The sequence below is a fragment of the Microcaecilia unicolor genome, chromosome 7 (assembly GCF_901765095.1).
Source record: "Microcaecilia unicolor chromosome 7, aMicUni1.1, whole genome shotgun sequence".
Taxonomy (NCBI): domain Eukaryota; kingdom Metazoa; phylum Chordata; class Amphibia; order Gymnophiona; family Siphonopidae; genus Microcaecilia; species Microcaecilia unicolor.
The window spans coordinates 23,166,792-23,194,773 of record NC_044037.1 but is presented as its reverse complement, the minus strand read 5'-3'; positions in this window follow the sequence as shown (position 1 = coordinate 23,194,773).

Sequence of the window (27,982 nt, the reverse complement as noted above, 5' to 3'; positions counted from 1 at the left end):
GAAACGTCATTGTGTGATCTAATGGAGCAAGGAGACAAGCACTAGCAGAATTATGCAAGACCAGAGTGAGTTTGATTATACAGGCACTTGTAAGCAATAAACAATAGCCCACAAATTCTATGAATGGTGCTTTGAATTCCATGCACAAATTTGGCCACTTGCACATTTAATTTCATTGAATAAAGCCAATCAGCATCGATAATTGGGCCTTAACAATTAATGATGCTAATTGGCATTAATTAACAACATCTATGTACATAAATTTATGTGCCTGCATCCGTGCATAAAATTTACATGTGGATCAAAAAGAGAGAGCCTGGCCATGGGCGGATCAGGGGCATTCCTGCAATTTAGGGACGGGGATTTACATCATGGTTTCATTGATGTAAACGGTCATGTTTAAATATAGTCACAGTTCCCAGCGCTAAGTGCTATTCTAGACACAGTGTCTAACTTTGAGCACCATTCACTAGAGTAGCGCATACCCCCAGATTATATATCGTGCACCTAGAGTAATGCGCAGTTCTGCATTTAAATCTAGGTGTATTACATAAGTACATAAGTAATGCCACACTGGGAAAAGACCGAGGGTCCATCGAGCCCAGCATCCTGTCCACGACAGCGGCCAATCCAGGCCAAGGGCACCTGGCGAGCTTCCCAAACGTACAAACATTCTATACATGTTATTCGTGGAATTGTGGATTTTTCCCAAGTCCATTTAGTAGTGGTCTATGGACTTGTCCTTTAGGAAACCGTCTAACCCCTTTTTAAACTCCGCCTTCACCACCTCATCCGGCAACGAATTCCAGAGTTTAATTATGCGTGGGGTAAAGAAATATTTTCTCCGATTTGTTTTAAATTTACTACACTGTAGTTTCATCGCATGCCCCCCTAGTCCTAGTATTTTTAGAAAGCGTGAACAGATGCTTCACATCCACATGTTCCACTCCACTCATTATTTTATATACCTCTATCATGTCTCCCCTCAGCCGTCTCTTCTCCAAGCTGAAAAGCCCTAGCCTCCTTAGTCTTTCTTCATAGGGAAGTCATCCCATCCCTGCTATCATTTTAGTCGCCCTTCACTGCACCTTTTCCAATTCCACTATATCTTTCTTGAGATGCGGTGACCAGAATTGAACACAATACTCAAGGTGCGATCGCACCATGGAGTGATATAATGGCATTATAACATCCTCACACCTGTTTTCCATACCTTTCCTAATAATAACTATGTGCATAGATTAATTGTTTTAACAAGCTGTTAAGCATTGTTAACAGCTCTTAACAAGCAATAACAAGCACTATTTGGCAAAAAGTAGAATTTACGCGTGTACATTGTTAAGCGCGTTCTGTAATGTACTGCGCATAAATTCTAATGAGCGCAGGCAAAAAGGGGTGTGCTTAAGGTCATAGAAATGGGCATTCCAAAATCTATTTGCGTTGTTGTAAAACATGGGCCAGTGTGTATCCATTTAGGCCAGCTTTTTGTTGGCATAAATGGACGTGCATAGATTTAGTCGCATGAAATACACCTAAGCGTATTCTAAATACCGCACGTAGATTTACACACGGTATGAGCCATGTGATGGGGAACTGAGGGAAAGGTAGGGGAGGGGAAAGAGGATTGAGCACCATACAGACAGACACACACACACACAGTGTAACCAGTACCTTTGAACTATTGTGTATTCCATTATTGAGAGGGAGTAGACTGTGTGTGTGCTACATTATCACATTCAGAACCCTTATTTTATCATCCTCACTTTAATATTCCCTTATCTCGTTTGTCTGTCCCAATTAGATTGTAAGCTCTGTCGAGCAGGGACTGCCTCTTCATGTTCAAGTGTGCAGCGATGCGTACGTCTAGTGGTGCTATAGAAATGATAAGTAGTAGTAGACTTTGGGATTCCGGAATCTTCGTACTCTTTGGGATTCTGCAAGAATATTGCTACTGTGGGATTCCGGAATCTTGCTACACTTTGGGATTCTGCATGGAACCTTGCTACTCTTTGTCCTTATCCCTTACTTGTCCTGTTTGTCTGTCCTAATTAGATTGTAAGCTCTGTAGAGCAGGGACTGTCTCTTCATGTTCAAGTGTGCAGCGCTGCATACGTCTAGTAGCACTTTAGAAATGATAAGTAGTAGTAGTATTCAGAATACACTTAGTTATAATTGCCTCACACGCATTAATTTTAGGCACCATATATAAAAATGGGCTGACAGTGCTTTTTTTTGGCATCATATTTTTTCAGCTCTGTTTATAGAATTTAGCCCTTTATGCATGAAGCATAAATGCATAGACCTGGAATAGAAGCAAATACAATCGACACATTTCTTCTAATCCGTTTGACCTTATACAATTTTTTTTAGCTACTAGTATGAGTCTTCATGCATCCTAGCTCAAAGTACAAAGCTATAAAAATATGTCCTTGTTCTGAGGTCCAATAGTTTTGGCGACACATTGATTTTAGCGACAAGTAATCTGATTCTGAATTTTTGATTATTCTTCATCACATTTTCCTGCCTATAATGAAATAATGGAATGGACCATATACTGTAGTAGTGATGTGTCATTAAAAACAAAAATTATCCTGGGTACATAGTTCACTAGGCCATTAAATTGTTCTATACTTTAATGATCAGTCTGTGTGCAATATTTTATTAGTTAATTTGTCATACACCTTGGTGCTTGAGTTGCATAATTTAATGAGTAATGATCAACTTGCATATTTCACTGATTTAGCTGCATACCTTTTTTGCATACCAAATTGTTGAAACTTTGCTGATTGACTTCCGTAGTACAACTTCAATTCACAATTTAAAAACTTTTTGCATATTTCATTAATGGAAAAAATAGCATGAGCTTGAAATTCAAAACAATTTAACTGGGCGCACTTTACTAATATAGGGTTCCTTGTACTAAAAAGCTTGGTGTGTGTTAATGGATATTAGCATATGCCAGTGACGTAGCTACGTGGGGCCACGGGGGCCTGGGCCCCTGTAGATTTGCCCCTGGACCCCCTGCCGATGACCCTCTCGACTCCTCCTGCCGCCAACCCTCCCCCGCCGCTGCCGTCGCCGTCGGCTACCTTTGCTGGCGGAGGACCCCAAACCCCGCCAGCCGAGGTCCTCTTCTTCCGGCACAAGGCTTCGTTCTGTTTCTGTGAGTCTCACTCACAGGAACAGAACGAAGCCTTGCAGATCAGCCAGCGAGGTCCTCTTCTTCCGGCGCAAGGCTTTGTTCCGTTTCTGAGGACGTCAGACTCACAAAAATGGAACGAAGTCTTGCGCCAGAAGAAGAGGACCACGGCTGGCGGGGTTTGGGGTCCCCCGCCAGCAAAGGTAGCCGACGGCAACGGCGAGGGAGGGTTGACGGTGGGAGGGGGGTTGAGAGGGTCGGCGGCGGGACGGGGGGGGTCGAGAGGGTCGTTGGCAGGGGGGATCAAAGTTGTTGGTGGTGGTGGCGGGGGGGTCGGCAATGGTGGGGGTGGGTCGGCGGCGCTGGGGGGGGGCTAAAATGTGCCCCCTCACCTCGGGCTCTGGACCCCCCTCCCGCAGGAGTCTGGCTATGCCCCTGACATGTGCTAAGCGCCATGTGACTCACAGCTGTAAAATAGGACACTCAGCATTTAGGGGTGGGGGAGGCAATATTTAGCACCTAAAAAAATCCATGTGGAAAACATTTCTGACTAAGCGTATTCTGTAAGCGGCACCTAGATTTAGGTGCGGTATATAGAATATGCTTAGTTGATAACCCAGCGCCTAAAACTACACGCATCCATTTATACCAATGAAAACATGGCGTAAATACTGGCGCATAGATTTAGGCACACTGGGCCGTATTCTATAACTATGCGCGTAAATTTTGGAATGCCCATTTCTACACCCATAACCATGCCCCTTTTTGCCTGCACAAAGTTAGGTGCACTGCATTATTTGCGAGTTGTACCTGAAAATTCTAATCATTGCTAATTACTGCTCATTATCGCTTGATAATTTATTTTTGTTATATTTGTACCCCGCACTTTCCCACTCATGGCAGGCTCAATGCGGCTTACATATTGTATACAGATACTTATTTGTACCTGGGGCAATGGAGGGTTAAGTGACTTGCCCAGAGTCACAAAGAGCTGCCTGTGCCTGAAGTGGGAATCGAACTCATTTCCTCAGTTCCCCAGGACCAAAGTCCACCACCCTAACCAATAGGCCACTCCTATCAATGCTAATTAGCTGGTTAAGCCAATTAGGTTAGGTGCGTTGCTATAGAATACACCTGGATTTTGGCACAGATCTCTAGGCCCCGCTATATAAACTCCGGGGGGATAGCGCATGTTAAACTTTAGTATATAGGGCCTAGATTTGTTTCAGAGTATTAACTCATACTTCAGCTATTTACAGATCAAGGTGCTTTGAGAATTGTATGCACCCTATAGATTCTATAGGGCTAATATGTTCTACTTAAATAGTTCAACTTCTAAACTGTATGCACTGTAACTTGAAAGTAAAATTTGATAAGGTTTTGGCAGGAAATGGGATTGATCAGCATAGCGATGAAAGCAGATTCCACAAAATGGTGCTTATCACGAAAGTAGTACAGAAGGTTACATCTGAGGTCACAAAGGAATTATTTTTCATTTGGCCAACCCAGCTGCTGACAGATATGCAATTTTTATCCATGCTTTGGATTATACATAGAGATTGCTGTAATGCAATCAGAAGAAGATTGAACTCGATAGACCTCTAGTCTTTTTCAGCATATCCACCTATGAAATTTTCATGTACCTAGATGTTAGAGTTAGGGGCAGGTGAATGAGCTTAGATTAGCTCGGAAATTCTTTCTCCTAAATGTTAAGTGACTGGGACCAACCAGGAAGAATCACAGCGTGATTCCCATGCATATTTAATCTGTACTGACAGGAATGAACCTGTTTCATGGAAGATTTGTAAGTCATTGTAGAGCTGAAAGTAATGCATTCATTTTCTTCTTTAGAAATCTCATTAAAGTTTTTCAAATCATGACACTGTATAATCCTTAATGATGCCCTGAGATAGGAGATTAAAACATGATCTTCTAGGCCCATGATCCTCAGACATGTTTTCTTTACCCCAGATCTGAGAAACATGAGTATAACTAGCAGTGTTATATAGTAACGAAGTAAAAGTAATGTATTACAATACATTTCATTACTTTTACTTGTTATCGAGTATGAGATAAGCATGAACACTTTTTCTCGTAATGAAGTATTATCTGAGCCAGTTTTAAGTACTTTTACCTCGTTATATGCTGCTTTGTTACAAGTAAAAGGCTGAAGTACTAAATTGTCCTCTGCCTTCCTCGTTTTCACATGGCTCAGACATCTTCCATGCCGCTTCCCCCCATGGGGGGTCACTAAAATTTGCCTTCATCCTCCAGCAGCTGCAGCAGTTAAGAGTGGCTTCCCCTTTCTTGCCATTATTCCTTTCCTCGCTCCGTGTATCTTGCAAAGCATTACTCTCCCTCCCCTCATGTAGTCTTTAAAACTTGCCTTCCCTTCCGTAGCTGTCAGCCACGGCCATTAACACAGACAACCTCCAGCGGAGTATGAGGCCTTCTCTTTGCCGCGCCCCACCTCCTCCACATGCGTGGGATGCGGCAGAGAAAAGGCGCCATAACCTACTGGAAGTTGCCTGTTCAATGCTGGGACCTTGCAGCCTGCCCGAGGTTGTTTCCGTCAATGGCTGCGGCTTCGTCCTTACCCTGCTGGAGAGTGGAGGCTGCCTATCTTGATCTTCACTTCTTCATTACTGCAGCTTCACATTGGACAAAAAAAAAAAAACCAGCTTTCAGCAGGCAGGTAACTACGGTTGAGACCTTCTCCCCTTCCTCTCTCATGAATATTCATTGTGGATATCCTGGAAACCTGACTGGCTGGGGTGCCTCCAGGACCAAGTTTTAGAACCACTGCACTATTCTTTAAACCGTGCTGAACTTTAGGTACGGCTTATAGAATAGCATTTACGCGGGGGAGTGGGGGAGGAGGGTTGGCACCAATTTTTAGGAAGCAAACATCCACAGAAGGTGAGCTCTCCACAGGAAAACCAACGAAAGGCAAAACACACAGTGGATCCAAAAAAAAGGTCCTCTCACAATGAGTGTCTTCCTGAACAAGGTCTTTATTAACAGTAGCCGAATTGACCCGACACGTGACGTGTTTCGGCCGTAAGGCCTGCGTCAGGGGTCTAGCGTTATCTGTAGAAAAAAGTGCCTTGTAGGTCAGATGAAAAAATAGCACTAAAGCTGCTAAAAGCGATATCATACACAAGAGTACGCTGTACAGCTTTGTCATACGCAATTGTTAGCAAAACGGGAGTACGCTGTACAGCTTTGTCATACGCAATTGTTAGCAAAACGCTTTTAGCAGCTTTAGTGCTATTTTTTCATCTGACCTACAAGGCACTTTTTTCTACAGATAACGCTAGACCCCTGACGCAGGCCTCACGGCCGAAACACGTCACGTATCGGGTCAATTCGGCTACTGTTAATAAAGACCTTGTTCAGGAAGACACTCATTGTGAGAGGACCTTTTTTTTGGATCCACTGTGTGTTTTACCAATTTTTAGGAGCCATTTACTGAATCTAACTCTTTGTATTATTATATTAATATTTTTTTGTAGCCAAGGCCCCTTTAATATTTATTTCCTCCTTCTTACCCCCTTTCCTTATTTTAGTTTCATTGTAAATAGATTTGCTATACATTTGATTAGGTGATATATATATATAAAAAAACAAATGTGAATGTAATAAATCCACTGAATAATAAACAAAGCCCCACATAGATAAGTTTATTACAAAAATTATAGCAAATATGAATAAACCAAACTAAACTAAACACAATTCAAAAGTCAACTAATATTACTTAACTCTGAAGTCACAATGTTCCAAAGACATTTTATGAAAATATTGTTAATTCAAAACACTTTTTTTGCATCTTTCTCTAAAAAGCATGCCTGGGTATTCTATAAGCTATGAGGAAAGGCTAAAGCGGCTAGGGCTCTTCAGCTTGGAGAAAAGGTGGCTGAGGGGAGATATGATAGAGGTCTATAAAATAATGAGTGGAGTTGAACGGGTAGATGTGAAGCGTCTGTTCACGCTTTCCAAAAATACTAGGACTAGGGGGCATGCGATGAAGCTACAATGTAGTAAGTTTAAAACGAATCGGAGAAACTTTTTCTTCACTCAACGTGTAATTAAACTGTGGAATTCGTTGCCAGAGAATGTGCTAAAGGCGGTTAGCTTAGCGGAGTTTAAAAAAGGTTTGGATGGCTTCATAAAGGAAAAGTCCATAGACCGTTATTAAATGGACTTGGGGGAAAATCCACTATTTCTGGGATAAGCAGTATAAAATGTTTTGTACTTTTTGGGATCTTGCCAGGTATTTGTTATCTGGATTGGCCACTGTTGGAAACAGGATGCTGGGCTTGATGGCCCTTTGGTCTTTCCCAGTATGGCAATACTTACATACTTATGTAAGTTGCGCATTAGAATTAGCACTTATGGCTGAGAATTGCGCCTAACTTTAATCATGGCCATTTACACCTACTGAAATCCTTGTGGCTAAATTAGGCATGCTTCTCCATTATTCTATAAATTACACGCATACATTCTCGGAACATCCCTGAACCACTCATGACCCTCCCATTTCCATGCCCCCGTTTCAGATTCACATGTAAAATTTAGGTGCCACACTAGATTTACGCATGTACATTTTTATTAAAATGAATTAGCAGTAATAATTGCTTGTTAGGATGCCAATTATCAGCGCTAATTGGCTCATTATTCAATTACGCTGCATGCGCAACTCAAAGCACCATATATAGAATCAGGGGGATGGTGTCCACAAAAAATGGAACCCTAACATTTTTCCAAATAACCCAGAAACAAATGTACTATTATTAAATTATCATTGCTATTATGGGCAGGTGTTACTGCAAGATGCTGTAAAAACTGGATGATCCCATTCAGGAAGTGACCATTAAGACCCATTTTAGCAAAATGGCATTTAATGAAGAAGATAAAATTGTGATTACATTTTTGAGACAAAATACGGCATATGGAAGGGGATTCTATATATGGCGCATAAAAAATTGATACTGAAATCAGCACCAACTAAGCATATTCTATAATCGGCACCTAAAGTTAGGCGCCAATTACATAGTAACATAGTAGATGACGGCAGAAAAAGACCTGCACGGTCCATCCAGTCTGCCCAACAAGATAAACTCATATGTGCTACTTTTTGTGTATACCTTACCTTGATTTGTACCTGTCCTTTTCAGGGCACAGACCGCGTAAGTCTGCCCAGTACTATCCCTGCCCCCCAACCACCAGCCCTGCCTCCCACCACCGGTTCTGGCACAGACCGTATAAGTCTGCCCAGCACTATCCCCGCCTCCCAATCACCAGTCCCGCCTCCCACCACCAACTCTGGCACAATTATAGAATACACTCGTTGATATAGAATACGCTTGTGGAACGCATTACCAAAAGCCTTGAAATCGACATACGACCACCTAAACTTGCAGAAATCACTAAAATCTAACCTGTTCAAAAGGGCATACCCCACCGATCCAACTTAAATTCCTGATCCCTGCAACACAACAAAACTAAAGTACGTAATGGACAAAATGCAACTCTTCCGATGTACGTTTCCCTAATGTGGCTAAGCCACATGAACGTCATCTTACCACAACATCACATGAACTTCATCTTACCACAACATCATTTTGTATTTGTTCTCACCGGAGTCTGCAAACGCCTCTCCGGTACTATGTAAGCCACATTGAGCCTACAAATAGGTGGGAAAATGTGGGATACAAATGTAACAAATAAATAAATATTTCAGCACCTAAATCTATGTGTATCCATTTACACCAAGGAAAACATGGCGTAAATCTCAGCACGTTGATTTAGGTGCACAGGACCATATTCTATAACTAGGCGCCTAAATTTTAGAAAGCCCATAAAACACCCATTTCCCCACCCATAACCACGCCCCTTTTTGCCTGCATGCGTTAGAAGTTTTGCACACATCGTTACAGAATATGCGTAACGAGATGTGCACCTAAATTCTAATCAGTGCCAATTAGTGCTCATTATTGCTTGTTAAGTGCTGTTATCAGCGCTCATTAGCTAGTTAAGCTTGTTAAATTGCGTGCATTGTTATAGAATCCATGCCAATTTCAATGCTGATCTCTAGGTGCACTAAAATAGAATCCAGGGGTTGGGGCAGAGTATTTGCTAAGGGAGCTTCCTAATAAAGACTGGACTAATGTATTTTCAAAGGTCAAGGGGTCTTTTTACTAATGCTTACTGTAGCAAAAACGTGTTTACCATGGGGTGTGCTCAGGTGTCCCACAGTAATTTTTGCGAGTGCTACCCACGCACAAAGGTCAGAAGCAGAGAGTAGACGTGTGGTTACAACATGGCCCTTTCCACCTACATAATAGGTGTCAATAAGTGCTCACGTGCTAATGGTCACGCACTAATGGGGAAAATGATTGCATAGCAATTCATTCTGGAAATAGAACAATCGGCCATTTTACCCTTGCGGTAAAAAATGGCCTTAGCACACGGGAATCACAACGTAAGCATGCACTAAGGCCACTTTTTCTGCAGCTTAGTAAAAGAGACCCTAAATGTTTAAACAATAAACAATTGAAAGTATTTTCGAACTATGGGAGTGTTTTACAAAGGCACGCTTGCATTTTTAGCGTGCACTAATGATTAGTGCACACTAAACACTAGAAATGCCCATAGGAATATATGAAAAATCCAATTAATAGACCAAAGAATAGTAAATGTGGGGACTTAAATATAACTAAAATATATAAAGTGTCCCAAGCATTAGTATTACTGCAGGAGAATCAGCTACCAATTCTGCAACAATAGTGAATTATTAACTTGTTTTTAAATATGCGGCCATTTTGTTTCCTATGCAGGCGTACATGAGATATATGCTCTGAGAACCTCTTTCCTGAGGAAGTCTTTATACGAAACCTGGCCATGTCGGTGGACGTTCTCCTGCTATTAAACACTGTCGCTAGCCTATGAAGATAAGTGCTGTGCTATATTACGCTTTTTGTGGATAATTATGAAACACTGCATAAAATATATGCTGCAATTTAAAAAAAAATCTGGGTGATCTAATGACGATTTGCACCGCAACCATTTTCCTCAAAATGAAGAAAGAGCGAAATGTTCTAATGGTGTGAGTTGCATTAAGATCTGATGATCCCCCACCCCCCCCCCCAAAAAAAAAAACGTATTTAAAAACAAGTTAATAATTCACTACTGTTGCAGATTTGGTAGCTGATTCTCCTGCAGTAATACTAATGTTTGGGACACTTTAAAAATATATTTTAGTCATAGGAATATATGGGCATCTCTAGCGTTTAGCGCACGCTAAAATCCCTAGTGCATTGAGCCTACAACTAGTGAGAAAATGTGGGGTATAAATGTATTAAATAAATAAAATAAAAGGACCCTTATATAAGGGGTCCTGTTTTTCCCGGACACTCCACTGTGTGTGTGTGTGTGTGTGTGTGTGTGTAAATATATCTATTTCTATCTATATTTGAAAGTTCAGAATTAACATGTAAATACAGGGCATAGTCATAATGTTTAGCAATATGGATTGTGGCTGAATATAGCTGACTGTTTACATAGCACTGGTGCTCGCTGCTGCAGTTTATGTACATTCAGTACTGCTTCTGTGAAAAGTAGTGCTGAATATACAGTGGTGGAAATAAGTATTTGATCCCTTGCTGATTTTGTAAGTTTGCCCACTGATTTTCCGGATTTAATTTGTGATGTGCTATCTCTCACTGTTACCAATAACCTACCCTTCAATTATGGGCTGCTCATGTCTTTGTCAGTGGGCAAACTTACAAAATCAGCAAGGGATCAAATACTTATTTCCACCACTGTATATAAAATATTTAAACACCCAAGCTGGCATTTAAAAAACAAAATTGCTGACCTTGACATATGAATATTGACCAGTCTGTTGTCTAGTTAAATAGGAAAGTTAAGCAGAAAGGTAGTTAAAAGATTTCTGAGTATGATTCCCACCCACCTCAGGATCAATCCTTGATTTATAGGCTTTTGAGCCGATTAAGGAGGGAAATTTTTCACTACATGCTTAATTGGGAAATTTCATTAGCAATTGATTAGCTTTAAGCAATAGACTAATTCTAGATCTGTGGTAGTTCATTGAGAAGCAAAGATATAATAATAGCATAATATGCACCCTAGTAAATGTAGGGGTTCTTTTAGTAAGGTGTGGCAAAAAATGGGTTGCGCTAGTGTAGGTGCATGTTTTAGGCACGCACAGATCCATTTTTCAGCGCACCTGTAAAAAAGGCCTTTTTTATTTTTTCCAAAAATGGATGTGCGGCTAAATAAAAATTGGCCCGCATCCATTTTGGGTCTGAGACCTTACCGCCAGCCGTTGACTTAGCGGTAAGGTTTCATGCGTTAACCGTGCGGTAATCGTCTACGCGCATAGAATGACAATTACCACCCTGTTTCTGCCTCGCGCCAGAAAATAAAAATTATTTTCCGGCGCGCATAGCGGACGCGTGTCAAAAATTAAATTACTGGAAAGGCCACATGGTAACCGGGCAGTAACTCCAAATTGACGCACGTTGGGCGCGCGTAGGCGCCTACACGGCTTAGTAAAAGGCCCCATAAGTAGCTCTAATCCATCATTAACTCTAAGTGATTAAATAATTCACAAATACTAAAATGCAAACAGCAGTCCAACAGAAAAATGGTGGCAATCTTATAGGAGCTAGAAATGTGGGTGCTGAGCACCACCAATATTGAGAAAGCTCATTCACTGTGCCCAGCAGGGCCGCTGAGAGACTGAGCCGGGCCCGGGGCAAGGCTGTGCCCCCTCCAGGATTGCCATGCCCCCCAGGATCACCGCTGCCACCCCCACCCCTCAATCGCTACTTCTGTCGCCTCCCTCTCCTGCTCCCAGGCTGCTGGTGCCGCAGTTCCCAGTCTCCACCTACCTACCCTCTACTCCCTTCTGCCTGCCATCCAACCCCTTTGTCACTTTTACTTGTGAAAAAGTACAGGATAACATTTGTTACTTTTACTGAAGTAATAATTTCACCAATTTTTACTCAGTTACATCTGATGCTTGCGGTTAAAAGTAAAAAGTAAAAGCGGAACGAGATGTAAACGATTTTTCAGTAAACCAAATAAAACAGCAAAACCCAGAGCAGGATTTAGCTATTGCAAACCTCGTCACACAAACAGTGAATCATCTCATCTTAAATGTTGCTGTTTAGTGAATATAGCCTATAAGAACAGTGGAGTTGCTTGTGTTTGTTGAACTGGTTACTGGTCTCCAGCCAAAGGGATTAGTGATGATTTGGGTCACTTTGAAGTGGAGAGATATATTTATTCTTGTGTTGCATCAAGAAATACTCTCATAACCATCTCTGTCATGAAGAAATACAAAGGACCCAAGCAGTGTACGTCTCTTAACACTTTCCTCTCCTGACATCTTTAAGAACCTAGTCTAGTCTAGACTAACATAGGAAAGTTCTCCTGTCTAATGCTCTGAGCAGTAACAATCTTTGCTCCTCCTCTCCACTTGCAGGTAGTAAATCTGGTTGGGAGGGGGAGGCTGAATTTTTAAAACCTCTCTCAAATATCTTTGAAACAAAACCCTTGGAGATGTAAATTCAGATATCTAGTAACATTTTCCAAATCCTCAAATTTTATGTGTACCACTAATTAGTTTTTTCTTCCATTTTCTGGCCCTTAGAGGTCCAGTAGAACTCGAGGGACTGAATTGCCTAATAGTTCTGACCAGATACCAAGACAATCCTGATTGAGTCCAAAATGCTCTCTGATAGACTAACCAAGAAATATTTCTATTTTATCAAGTTTTATTTGATATTGTATTTTTGTGGTGCTTTGGCAATTAGAAGCATCTAGACCTGTAAATGGCAACTTAACACATCTAGATTACCTACAAATGCAAATAGCATATGTAGAACCCACAGAAGCAGAGATTTAAATGGGGGTGTGGTGGAGGCATGGCCTTGGCATGACTTGGGTGTACTTACTATTTTACAGTGGGAAGCTACATCCCAATTCATATCCACCTCAGCTTTTGTGCATCCCTGGAGGCATGTCAAAATTCCGGCTCCCAGTCTAGATCTAGGGTCTAAATTAAGGAGAAAACCCATCATCTGAACCCCCCTCCCCAACAAAAAGAATGCCCCTTCTCACCATCTTCCTGCATCTTGACAACAGGCATGCCCCCTGAACCCCCTGCACCCTCTCAACAAGAGCCATACCACTCCAATACCCCACAACCCTCCAAACTCACCAGAACGCCTAACAATTATATGATATTATATTATATTATAGAATAATTAAATTATATAATATACAATTATATTATAGTATGTGGCTATAAGGTGGAGAAAACAAAATAGTGAAGTGAGCGTGGCCTAGTGGTTAGGGTGGTGGACTTTGGTCCTGAGGAACTGAGTTTGATTTCCAGCACAGGCAGCTCCTTGTGACTCTGGGCAAGTCACATAACCCTCCATTGCCCCGGGTACAAATAAGTACCTGTATACAATATGTAAGCTGCATTGAGCCTGCCATGAGTGGGAAAGCGCGAGGTACAAATGTAACAAAAAAAAAATCCAAAGAGGGTATCAAGAAGTCTTTATTGTGAACAGCTGAAAGATGACCCGACACGGCTGTGTTTTGGCACAAAGGCCTGCCTCAGGGGTCAGATAGATCTCTAATGTTATGGCAAAATATTTAACAAAACAGTATCATCAAAATCCAGGCTGTTGAATCCTCAGTTGGTACAATAATGCTGAGCTGCAGTAGCCGTCCAAACGGCTAAAGTTAGTAACACAAGTGATACAAAGACCAATAAAGACTTCTTGATAGCCTCTTTGGATCAACCTCATTATTTTGTTTACTTCTCATGGTTACATGAGGTTTGCTCCTCCTTTTTGCGCGTATAATAAAAGGTGCACAGCTGCATGAAATTATGTACGTTTGGACAAAAACGAGAAGCAGATATAAGTCCAAAAGTGGAAGCAATAGCGTCCAAAAATAGACCAGATAATATTTAGAGGGATGTAGTTACAATAGTAACTGCTGTGGTCAAATGCAGTGAAATTCCAGCCAATGTGAAATTTTAATACGCAATAATATGCAGCATAAATTAGTGTACAATCTAAACCCCATCTTATCTCAACATTTGGCCAGTGGGCTTATTTCATACGTGCAGTATTTTGTCTTCTCTATAGGCACATAATTGCAGATTAAAGGCAAAATCGATAAATAAAAGTGGCTCCATCTCCGACATAATGATCACTAGCCGCTGTTAGAACGAAAGAAGAAATCAGAAATATCTGCAAGATGCAGCTGAAACTCAGGCTTGGGGGTAAACAGACATACACAAAGCATGTCGGCCATGATAAAAGAGTGTAAATGTGAACAGATGTCACTTCCAGTGCAGCAGAAGGCAGATTAAATAGAACCAACTTTGGACGAATTCCAAAGAAGTGGAAGGAAATATGAAGCATTTGTCCTAACCTCCCACGGGAGGGCAAAGTCCGAAATCTTTTTTTTTTTTTCCCATTGTAATCAGACCTTTGCAGGAAAAACAATGTTGATGAGCACGGATCAGATGTAGTGAAAGCATGTCAACAGAAAATATTTCTGCTGAAAAAAAAGCAACAACAGAAAGGGTCGTCCATACAGGTGAGACAGAAACGAGCTGTTGTTCTTGTGTAGTGACTGATTATTTTTTTTTTTTGTTACATTTGTACCCTGTGCTTTCCCACTCATGGCAGGCTCAATGCGGCAGGCAATGGAGGGTTAACTGACTTGCCCAGAGTCACAAGGAGCTGCCTGTGCCAGAAGTGGGAATCGAACTCAGTTCCCCAGGACCAAAGTCCACCACCCTAACCACTAGGCCACTCCTCCACTGTTGCTACTATTTGAGATTCTACATGGAATGTTAATGTTGCTATTCCACTAGCAACATTCCATGTAGAAGTCAGCCATTGCACGCGCAGGCTTCTGCTTCTGTGAGTCTGACGTCCTGCACGTAGGTGCAGGACGTCAGACTCACAGAAACAGAAGCCTGCGCAGCCTTCTACATGGAATGTTGTTAGTGGAATAGCAACATTCCATGTAGAATCTCCACTAGTAGCAACATTCCATGTAGAATCTCCAGTAGTATCTATTTTATTTTTGTTACATTTGTATCCTGCACTTTCCCCACTCATGGCAGGCTCAATGCAGCTTACATATTGTATACAGGTACTTATTTGTACCTGGGGCAATGGAGGGTTATGTGACTTGCCCAGAGTCACAAGGAGCTGCCTGTGCCTGAAGTGGGAATTGAACTCAGTTCCTCAGTTCCCCAGGACCAAAGTCCACCACCCTAACCACTAGGCCACTCCTCCACTGTTGCTACTATTTCAGATTCCACTAGCAACATTCCATGTAGAAGTCGGCCCTTGCAGATCACCAATGTGGCCGCGCAGGCTTCTGCTTCTGTGAGTCTGACATACTGCACGTACGTGCAGGACGTCAGACTCACAGAAACAGAAGCCTGCGCAGCCTTGTACATGGAATGTTGCTAGTGGAATAGCAACATTCCATGTAGAATCTCCAATAGTATCTATTTTATTTTTGTTACATTTGTACCATGTGCTTTCCCACTCATGGCAGGCTCAATGCGGCTTACATGGGGCAATGGAGGGTTAATTGACTTGCCCAGAGTCACAAGAAGCTGCCTGTGCCGGGAATCAAACTCAGTTCCTCAGGACCAACGTCCACCACCCTAACCACTAGGCCACTCCTCCACTCCATCATGAAACATGCATCTGAGATATAGCATGGAAACCTGGCATATATTTTTACGGCGGTTGACGTCCGATCACATTATTGGTGTCAACAGCAGTGCAAACAGAACACCCTCTGAAAGTTGCAAACAATTGCCAAGAAAGGCTCTGTTTGCGGATTATTGGTGACAGTGCATTCGGACCACAAATTGTCTATAAAACATCACAAGAAAGCAGAGAGGCTGAGGTGAATTTTATAGAAGACGGGGTTCTATGTGCATAAAAATGCACATCACCTGAAGCCATGCAAACGCAATGGTATTCCAGGCTTTTTTATGCCTTGAGGGCCCTTTTACTAAGCAGCGTAAGCGTCTGTGCGGGCCCAACGCGTGCCAAAATGGAGTTACCGCCCGGCTACCGCGTGGCTCTTATGATAATTTCATTTTCGGCATGCGTCCGATATGCGCGTTTGAAAAATAATTTACCTCTACCTGTCCCAGACCTCTATCATATCTCCCCTAAGTCATCTCTTCTCCAACTGAAGAGCCCTAGCTACTTTAGCTTTTCCTCATAAAATAGTCATCCCACAACCTTTATCATTTTCATCACTGTTCTTTGTACCTTTTCTAATTCCGCTGCATCTTTTTAAAGATATGGTGACCGAAATTGCACACAGTATTCGAGGTGTGGTCACACCATGGAGTGATACAAAGGCATAACATTCTCAATTTTATTTTCCATTCCTAATAAGTCCTATCATTCTATTTGCTTTTTTAGCCACTGATGCACACTATGATATCCCCCTTCTCACTCAGGGTGACCTGGTTCTCAATATGCAGATCATATGCAAATTAGTGTGCTACCCCTTCTCGCTCAGGGTGACCTGGTTCCCACTCAGCAAATTATACAGGTCTCACCAACTGCATATTTCTCAGGCAACTCTTTATTCCAGCACCTGGGCACACTTATTCTAGCTTAATACTTTATACTTCCATAGGTCTTCACACTGAGCCTCCCCACACAGATACATGGGCTCAGTACCAGCTTCAATACGTTGGGGACTCCCAACCCCAGGCTTTGCAGCCTGCTTCTCTCAGTACTTTGGACACACAGTCCCCTCTTTGAACACACAGTTCTGGACACACAGTTCCTATAAGTACTGAGGACACACAATCAAACACTAATGCTTTATGGACTTCTTACCCCAGGATTTTCAGCCTGCTGATCTCCTTTGGACACACAAGCCACCACAAGTCCATAGGGCTAGCCAGTCCTTTCCAGGGGATCTCTCTTCTTCTGCTGCCAACTCACCTCTCCCCCTTACACAACTCAGGTGGGGTATAAAGTGGTTAATTAGCTACACAGGACCCAGCCCACAACCTCCTACACCTGTTGACATCCCAGGGCTCTCCCCAGTCCTAGCACCCTCCACTTCTTCTGCTACTAGCGCCCTCTAGTGGCCTACACCATATAGGACACCCTCTTACTTATCACAACACTGAGCAGAGGGTTTCAACGTACCATCAACGTTGACACCTAGATCCTTTTCCTGGGTGGTGATTCCTAATGTGGAACCCTGCATCACATAGCTATAGTTTGGGTTCCTCTTTCCCACATGCATCACTTTATACTTGCTCACATTAAACACCGCCTGCCATTTGGATGCCCAGTCTCCCAGTCTTGTAAGATCCTCTTGCAATTTTCCATAATCATCTTTAACAACTTTGAATAACTTTGTGTCATCAACAAACCTAATTATCTCACTCGTTATTCCCATCTCTAGATCATTTATAAATATGTTAAAAGGCAGCAGTCCCAGCACAGACCCCATTTAACCCTACTCTCTGTTTTTTTATCTTTTAACCAGTTTTTTTTATCCACAATAGGACATTACCTCCTATCCCAATGACTCTCCAATTTCTTCTGCAGTCTTTCATGAGGTACTTTGTCAAAATGCTTTTGAAAATCTAGATACACGATATCAACCGGCTCACCTTTATCCACCCCTTCAAAGAAATGTAGTAGATTGGTGAGGCAACATTTCCTTTCACTAAATCCATGTTGGCTTTGTCTCATTAATCCATTCTTTTGATTATGTCCTGTAATTTTGTTCTTTATAATAGTCTCTATCATTTTGCCTATCACCAACGTCAAGCTCAGCGGTCTATAATTTCCCGAATCACCTCTGGAACCTTTTGAAAAATTGGTGTAACATTAGCCACCCTCCAATCACCAGGGTACCTTCCAACATATTTAGTGCACATGCCCAAACATTCAGGGATACTGGACAGAGGTGAGTCTTAGTGGCAGTCTTGGACTTTGAAATTGACTTACTACTTAACATTTCTAGAGCGCTACTAGGGTTACGCAGCGCTGTACAATTTAACAAAGAGAGACAGTCCTTGCTCAAAGAGCTTACAATCTAATAGACAAGTGAATGGTCGGTCCGATAGGGGCAGTCAAATTGGGGCAGTCTGGATTCACCGAATGGTAAGGGTTAGGTGCCAAACGCAGCATTGAAGAGGTGGGCTTTAAGCAAAGACTTGAAGACGGGCAGGGAGGGGGCTTGGCGTAAGGGTTCAGGAAGGTTGTTCCAAGCATAGGGTGAGGCGAGGCAGAATGAGCGGAGCCTGGAGTTGGTGGTGGTGGAGAAGGGTACTGAGTGGAGGGATTTATCCTGTGAATGGAGGTTACGGGCGGGAACGTAAGGGGAGATGAGGGTAGAAAGATAGTGAGGGGCAGCAGACTGACTAGGTAAGAAGGAGAAGCTTGAATTGAATGCGGTATCTGATCGGAAGCCAGTGAAGTGACCTGAGGAGAGGGGTGATATGAGTATATCGGTTCTGGCGGAATATGAGACGTGCAGCAGAGTTCTGAACAGACTGAAGGGGGGATAGATGGCTAAGTGGGAGGCCGGTGAGGAGTAAGTTGCAGTAGTCCAGGCGAGAGGTAATGAGAGCGTGGACGAGAGTTCGGGTGGTGTGTTCAGAGAGGAAATGGGTTACTGTTTGTTAAATATAAACCTAAGGGGATTGGTGAATAAAGTCACGGGAGCCCATATAATGATTGCAGCAATGTACTGGAAGTAGAAGGAGATGTCATGCATGCAAAAAGTGTTGGAAAAATTGGTTTTCTAATCTACATTTTCTCTTTCCAGGATGGTCCATAAAGTTTCTTCCTTTTCCCAGGTTCCCCACATTTCAGCCACTCTGATAATGTCTCCCATATACAGTGCCACTCTTCCACCTCTTCAGCCCTCTCTAGCCTTCCTAAAAAGAGGTGTCTTAGGGGTACCAATGCAGCCCCCCTCCCTAAATAAGTTTGCAGCCTGTGGCGGTCACATCACATTACCTGATGAAAGGGCTGCCCCTGACTAAAGCAATCCTAAATGGTGCATTTGTTTTGTGCAGGTGGCTAGTCATGGGCAAAATAGCACCTTAATATTTAAAATTCAAGTGCACCTGCCCTGCTTTGTTTCCAAACTAAACTAAGCGTGCACGTACTGTGGATTCTGCATGTGTTTTTAACAGGATAGAGAAAACCAATTTTTATTTACATCAAATTGCAAAAATAAGGGATCGTTTAAATTGTCCATTATAGGTCTATGGAAAGAAAGTTTCATGATTCTCAGGGAAATAATGAGATGCTTTTGGAATCTATTTGCATTTTTGAATATTGCTGTTTATGAAGATATCAGGCAGATTACAAAGATTCCGTGAATAATACCAGTAGGTACCATGTGGTTAACACATACAAAAATAAATGCATACAAGCAGTACAGGTGAAAACTGCCATATGAAATGAATAAACAAATACAACCTTCGAACAAAGATCTCACAGTGAGAACTACATTGAGGGGCATTTTCCAACAGGGCTGCCCATCTGTAAGGGCGCCCTTCTCTGAGGACATCCCCACGAAGGGGCGGGGCATCCCTTATTATCGAAACAAGATGGGCGTCCATCTTTCGTTTCGATAATACGGTCGGGAACGCCCAAATCTCAACATTTAGGTCAACCTAAGAGATGGTCGACCTTAGAGATGGGCGACCTCGGTTTTTGGTGATAATGGAAATCGAGGACGCCCATCTCAAAAACGACCAAATTCAAGTCCTTTGGTCATGGGAGGAGCTAGCATTCGTAGTGCGCTGGGCCCCCTCACATGCTAGGACATCAACCGGGCACCCTAGGGGGCACTGCAGTGGGCTTCACAAATTGCTCCCAGGTGTATAGCTCCCTTACCTTGGGTGCTGAGCCCCCTAATCCCCCCCAAAACCCACTCCCCACACCTGTACAACACTACCATAGCCCTAAGGGGTGAAGGGGGGCACCTACATGTGGGTACAGTGGGTTTCGGGTGGGTTTTGAAGGGCTCACATTTACCACCACAAGTGTAACAGGTAGGAGGGGGATGGGCCTGGGTCTGCCTGCCTAAAGTGCACAGCACCCACTAAAAACTGCTTCAGGGACCTGCATACTGCTGTGATGAAGCTGGGTATGACATTTGAGGCTGGCATAGAGGCTGGAAAAAAATGTTTTTTAATTTTACTTTTTTAGGGTGGGAGGGGGTTGGTGACCACTGGGAGAGTAAGGGGAGGTCATCCCCGATTCCCTCCGGTGGCCATCTGGTCAGTTCGGGCACCTTTTCGAGGCTTGGTCGTGAAAATAATTGGACCAAGTAAAGTCGGCCAAATGCTCGTCAGGGACACCCTTCTTTTTTCCAATATCGGCCGAGGACGCCCATGTCTTAAGCACGCCTCCGTCCTGCCTTCGGTACGGTGCTGACACGCCCCCGTGAACTTTGGTCGTCCCCGCGACAGAAAGCAGTTGAGGATGCCCAAAACTGGCTTTCGATTATGCCGATTTGGGCGACCCTGAGAGAAGGACGCCCATCTTCCCATTTGTGTCGAAAGATGGGCGTCCTTCTCTTTCGATTATGCCCCTGATTGTGTCTCTTTGAATTAATTACTACTACTACTTATCATTTCTATAGCGCTACTAGACGTATGCAGCGCTGTACACTTGAACATGTAATGGCAATTCAAAACTGTCATTTTCTTACAAACAACTAAAGGTTTATAATGAATGCCAGCTGCATGAGAAAGAGTGTGGTACCCACTCTATAATATTTATAGCAAATAGATGAGCATGTCTATTTATCTGACTCGTGTTTTCATGTATACAAAGATTTACGTGTCATCCTTCAGTCAGGGTTATGACTTTGTTTTATTTTTTAAGTCAGCAATGCAAGCCTATAAAATTAAGATGCACAGCATGTGTCAAACGTAACCAAATCCTTGTTTGTTTATTTTTAAGGTGCTAATAAAAAAAAGATTGATGATTCTGCTGGATAATGAAACAATCTGCCACAAGGCACAGACTAGAATTTAGAACAGCGATGTTGCCGCAATATTCAACAAAACTTTAGGTTCCTCCAAATTAGCCGTGTTGCCCTTTCACAACTGGAGTGACATTTTTATTTTTATAAAGGTGATTTTGTTTTCATTTTACTTTAAAAGTCAAATGGTTAAAAAGGTCACCCAAAAACCTTTTCTGTGTTTGTGAGTGATTTATTTATTTATTTATTTTGCCATTTCAATAAAATCACTAACTGATCAGAATTGTTCAATAGGAACACAGAAACAGGAAACTATTGCCAGAAAAACAAACTCTTTGAAAACTTTCCAGCTTGAATTCAGATGAACATACATTTGCCTGTGGAGTTCCAAGGACGAGATTGAAACAACACACATAAGAGCCTTTTTACTAAATTATAGTAAGTTTTTGGCACTGTGAGGGGATTTATAGAACTCTGCCCCTCACTACTACTACTACTACTAATAGCATTTATATAGCGCTACCAGACGCACGCAGCGCTGAACCCCTCACACTTAATAACAGTCCCTTAGACAGTCTGAGCCTCCTTAAGAGCACTTGTCCCGCCTAGAAAGAAGTGAGCCGGGAGAAGAGGTGGAGCCTAAACCAGGAAGTATATAAGATAGGGCCTGACTGAGGTTAAGGAGGCCCAGAGAGAAGAAGGAATCAAACGCTAGTGTACGCCGCCACCTCTACCTATGGTTAAGAATTGTGACCTGGCTGAGGTAAGCCACTTTTGCTTCTTGTTTCAGACTGAAAAGCCTTGCTCTGAGATCTGGCAGGAGCCAGATCCTAGTACTCCGAGAAGAACCAAGAAAGATTCACAGGTTGCTTTTGAGGCGGGGTCACCCTACCATCTACAGACTGTGTTCAGGCCTTGTCAAACTGAGGCCTGCTTTAGACTGCTTATTGAAATAAAGAGGCATTTTATCTAGGGTTACCATATTTTGTCCCCCAAAAGGGAGGACACGTGCCCCACCCCCTTTGACGTCCTGCCCTGTCCATTTCACGCCCCACCTGCCCCCTTTCATACCCCACCCCGCCCCCTTTGACGCCCTCGCTCTGCCCCCTGTCACATTTTCCCCTCCACCCTGTCACACACCCCATCACTCCCCCTCGCCGTCACCCCCCTCCCCTTACCTTACTACTGCCCTGGTGGTCTAGTGACCTCTTTGGGGCAGGAAAGAGCCCCCTCTTTCCTGCCCGGAGCGCTTCCCTGCATGCATCCTTCCTGTTTGTGATCTCGGCGCTGATTCAAAATGGCCGCCGAGATTTGAAGTCTCGCGAGGTCACGTCAACTCTCGGCGGCCATTTCGAATCGGCGCCGAGATCACGAACAGGAAGGATGCATGCAGGGCAGCGATCCAGGCAGGAAAGAGGGGGCTCTTTCCTCTCCCGAAGGCGGAAGAGGTCACTAGACCACCAGGGCAGTAGTAAGTAAGGGGAGGGGAGGCTAGCAATCCGCCCGTTTGTCCGGATTTCTGGACAAACGGGCAGATTGGTAAAACCCGCCCATTTCCCCGGACATGTCCTCAAAAAGAGGACATGTCCGGGTAAATCCGGACATATGGTAACCCTAATTTTATCTTTTGTTCCTGGTCCTGCGATGTAACAGGCCTTAGGATTCAATTAAATAAACACTTGTTTTCATTTATATCCCTTTGTCCGGCTGTGTTATTTCACAGGCCCACCCTCAACCCTCGCTCAGGGTGTCACAGGCACTTACTGCACTTTAATAGCAAAACGTAACACACAGTGGGCCAGATTCTGTAAATGATGTCTAAAATCTAGACGTGTCCAGAAAAAGCACTTAACGCTATTCTATAAACTATGCCTAAAGTTAGGTGTAGTTTACAGAATAGCACATAGGGCCAGGGAATGCACTTATAGTTAGGCACGGCCATTTACGCCATTGAAAACCTGTATAAATATCCGCGCCTAAATGTAGGTACGTTCCCCTGAATTTTATAACAATGTGCTTAAATCTGTGTAATGCCCCAGACACGACCACAGTCTTACCTTGGTTGCTCTCCCTTTTCAGCTACTCGTGTTGGCATTTACGCGTGCCTCTTTAGAGTGTGCCTAAAAAGAAGTGCATGTAAATTCCAATGATTGCCAATTAGTGAGCTGATAATTGGTTGTTATTGGCCAGATATCATCGCTGATTGGCTTGTTACTCAATTAAGGTCTGAATGTAAGTTGGGCATGTGCCCAATTTATCCCACACTACTCGCCGCACATTAGATAGAATCCAGGGGAATAAGGCTGTGTAGTAATTTTGGGAGGAGTTCTCAGCATGTCCGTTGCAGTTACAGCACTTGAAATTTTTTAAATGTTGGCTAACATCCAAAAAGAAGGAAGGCTAAACAAACCAAATTTTCAAAAAGCACCACACAGGATTATATATGATGATACACTAGAGCATTGACTTCTTAGAAGGTCAGTAATCATTACTGGGATCCCGGCGGTGGGCTGTTTCTTCTCCCTTTTTTGAAAATATTGTTGTGCGACCCCTGATGCAGGTACTGAGTGCCGAAACGCAGTCCATGTCGGTTTAATGATGTACAGCATTGGTTTATACCAGGGGCGTAGCCAGCCTTCCGTGGGAGAGGGGTCCAGAGCCCGGGGGAGGGGGCACATTTTAGCCCTCCCCCCGGCGCCGCCCCCCCCACCGCCAACATTGCCGCCCCCCCCTCCCGCCGTGAACCCGCCGCCGCCGCAGCCTACCTTTACTTTTGCTGGCGGGGGATCCCACTCCCCGCCAGCCGACGTCTTCTTCTTAGTCGCTTCCTGTTCTTCAATTTGTTTGCTGACGTCCTGCACGTACAATTACGTGCAGGACGTCAGCAAACAAATTGAAGAGCAGGAAGGACTGAGAAGACGTCGGCTGGCGGGGAGTGGGATCCCCCACCAACAAAAGTAAAGGTAGGCGGTGGCGGTGGCGGGTTCGCCGGGAGGGGGGTCCTGGGGTGAATCTGCGGGGGCCCCGGCCCCCTCAGGCCCCACGTAGCTACGCCACTGGTTTATACTACTGATTAAAGGGCAGGCTCCGGTTTTGAAAGCCCTTGGTGCTTTTTTTGCTTTGTTTGTCTTGTACTTTGAATCCCTCTCTGTTTTGCTGTATCATGTTATAGCAAATGCTAAAACTTTTTAATAATTACTAAAGAGTTTCAGCATGTGTTATTCAAAACTAGCATGTGAAGTAAAACCTATTGTAAAAAAAAATAGTTTGAACTAAAACCAAAGTAGACAAAATGAAACATACTTTTCCAGATAAAATGAAAGTAAAGGTAAATGAAAGTAAAACTGAATAGAAATTCTTCCACGAACTATCTTAAATTACTACTACTACTACTTATCATTTCTACAGCGCCACCAGACGTACGCAGCGCTTCACAATTGAACACGAAGAGACGGTCCCTGCTCAAGAGAACTTACAATCTAATTTGGACAGACAGGACAAATAAGGGATAAGGGTCAGGACAGACAGACAGGACACATAGGGATAAGGGGGACTATTGAAGTGAGGAAGATAAGGGGCACCAACAAGTGAAAAAGTTAGGAGTTAAAAGCAGCATTAAACAGGTGGGCTTTTAGCCCGGATTTGAAGGCGGCCAGAGATGGAGCTTGACGTAGCGGCTCAGGAAGTCTATTCCAGGCATATGGTGCGGCAAGATAAAAGGAACGGAGTCTGGAGTTAGCGGTGGAGGAGAAGGGTGCAGTTAGGAGAGATTTACCTAGTGAACGGAGTTCCCGGGGAGGAGTTTAGGGAGAGATGAGGGTGGAGAGGTACTGAGGGGCTGCAGAGTGAATGCACTAAATATTTATGTCACACATCATAGTACTATTGTCAATTAAAATGCAGGTTAAGCTTACCAGTTCCTTGGTTTCCATTAGTTTTCACACCACATTTGCTTTCTAGTTTGTTGTCTTATTTCTCAAGCAATAAAATGTTCTTCCTGTACAATTAAAAAGCACATTGGAAAATATAAAAATTTGTTCAACCATTCTGTTGTGTAATTTTATTTTTTAACATAAAGATTACGCAAAAGGGTCAACCTTCAAATGCAATGATCAGCATTTTTTAAAACCTGGTCACAGTATTTAAATATATTTTTTAAAATATATTCAATGCTGCTAGTCACAGAAATGGCAGCGCTGACCATAAATATGCAGTGGTAAATGCCACCATGAAACAGAGAGTTGACAATATTCAGCCTCTATCCATTTAGCTATAAGGATACATTTAGAATAGCCTTTCTGCATAGTACATTTATACTAATTGTTGATTCCTCGCCTCACCCTATGCGTGGAATCAACTTCCTGTGGCCCTACGCCAAGCCCCCTCTCTACCCATCTTCAAATCCTTGCTCAAAGCCCACCTCTTCAATGTTGCCTTCGGCACCTAACCTTAGACTGCCCCAATTTGACTGCCACTACTTGATTGTCTGTACATTTGTCCATTAGATTGTAAGCTCGAGCAGGGACTGTCCTTCTATGTTATATTGTACAGCGCTGCGTAACCCTAGTAGCACTTTAGAAATGTCAAATAGTAGTAGTAGTAGTAATAGTAGTAATTGTTACGGCCCTATGTGGGTTTAATAAGTGTATAAACAGCACTTAATTGTTTATTTTGCCTAAATATCTAAGTTTGCATGTTACAAAGCCTGGGATATGCACGTATTAGACCCAAGAGAATGCAAATAGAAAGGGGGTGTGGCATGGGTGCGTTTTGGATGGGACAAGCGGAATTAGAAAAGGTACAAAGAAGGGCGATGAAAATGATTAAAGGGATGGGGCAACTTCCCTATGAGGAAAGGTTAAAGAAGATAGGCCTCTTCAGCTTGGAGAAGAAACTGCTGAGACTGGAGTAGAACAGGCGGTATGAATCGATTGCTTTTTTTCCAAAATTACAGGGACTTGGAGGCACACAATGAAGCTACTAAGTAGTAAATTTTTAAACAAATCGGAGAAAATATTTCTTCATTTAATGTGTAATTAAACGCTGGAATTCATTGCCAGAGAATATGGTAAAAGCAGTTAGCTTAGCGAGAAAAGTCCATAAGACAGTATTAGAACAGACTTGAGAAAGTCCAATGTGGAGGAGTGGCCTAGTGGTTAGGGTGGTGGACTTTGGTCCTGGGGAACTGAGTTCGATTCCCACTTCAGACACAGGCAGCTCCTTGTGACTCTGGGCAAGTCACTTAACCCTCCATTGCCCCATGTAAGCAGCATTGGAGATTCTACATGGAATGTTGCTATTCCACTAGCAACATTCCATGTAGAAGGCTGCGCAGGCTTCTGTTTCTGTGAGCCTCCACTGCATGCAAATCTCTCTCATGAATATTCATTGTGGATATCCTGAAAACCTGACTGTCTGGGGTGCCTCCAGGACCAGGTTTGGGAACCACTAATTTAGTGGATTCAAAACTGAGCAGATTTAGGGCCAGGGAGAACCAGGTGAGGGTCATTTAATAAACAAAGGAGCCTAACAGGTGGGTATGGCATTGCGGGACAGGATATTCAGAAGGCCTCTAAGTGTTAGAGTCAGAACTTTATGAATGATCTTTTGCTTTTATCCGTTGCACATCTTGGCAGGGCGCCCAAATTTGACTCTCGTGTATAGAATCCCTGGGTTAGTGCCCAAAAATAAATGCACTTTCATAGAAGTATCCTCTTTGTGCCAGGGCAGCCCGTAAGAATTCTCAGTGACAGTATTCTGGTAGCAGGAGGTGTGGAAATAGAGGGGCCCATTTAGTAAGCTATGGTAAGCACTGGTGCTTGCTTACTGTGCAGTAAAATGCACTACCGTGGGGCATGCTCAGACATCCTGTGGTAGTTTGGGGATCTGCGTATGCATACTATTTATTTTTTTAGCACTGGGGGTGTGTTTGGGGGCGGAGAGTAGACGTGCCCAGAGCTAATTGGTTAGCACAGCTAAATTGCTACATGCCAACCGATTAGCGCATGGTTAGCAGGTGAGCTCTTACTGCCTACAATTTAGGAGTCGGTAAGGGCTCTTATGCTAACAGCAATTCGCTAATTGAGAAATTAGCACATGACCATTAATGGAGGAAATAGCAAATGTGGCCATTTTACAGGCAGACCGGGAAATCCATACGCTATTATGAACAGCCAGGGCCGGCGAGAGACTAGGCCGAGCCCGGGGCAAGGGCGCCCCGCCTCCGCCCCCTCACTGCTGCCACCCCCATCGCTCCCCCCGCCGCTGCCGCCACCCCCTGTTGCTCCTCCCCACCGCTGCCGCCCTCTGTTGCTCCCCCCACCGCTGCAGTCCCCGGTCTCACCTGCCTGCCTCCATGGCTCCAGGCCCCCTGCATTCGAAGCGGCAGTCGCAGATCTCCTCTCTTCTGGCCTTCCCTCCCTGTGTCCCGCCCTTGTCTGATGTAACTTCCGGTTTCCGTGAGGGCGGGACACAGGGAGGGAAGGCCAGAAGACAGGAGATCTGCGACTGCCGCTTCGAAAGCAGGGGACCAGGAGCCAAGGAGGCAGGCAGGTGAGACCGGGGACCGCAGCGCCGGCAGCCTGACCCCGGCGCCGGGCCCCCCTTGGAGGCCCAGGCCCGGGGAATTTTGTGCCCCCTGCCCTCCCTCTCAGCGGCCCTGTGCACAGCTTAGTAAAAGGGCCCCACCATCTGGCAAATGTACAACTATTTAAAGAGTTGGTATGTGCTAGCATGAGAAATGGAAGCAGCATTCTATAAGAGAAA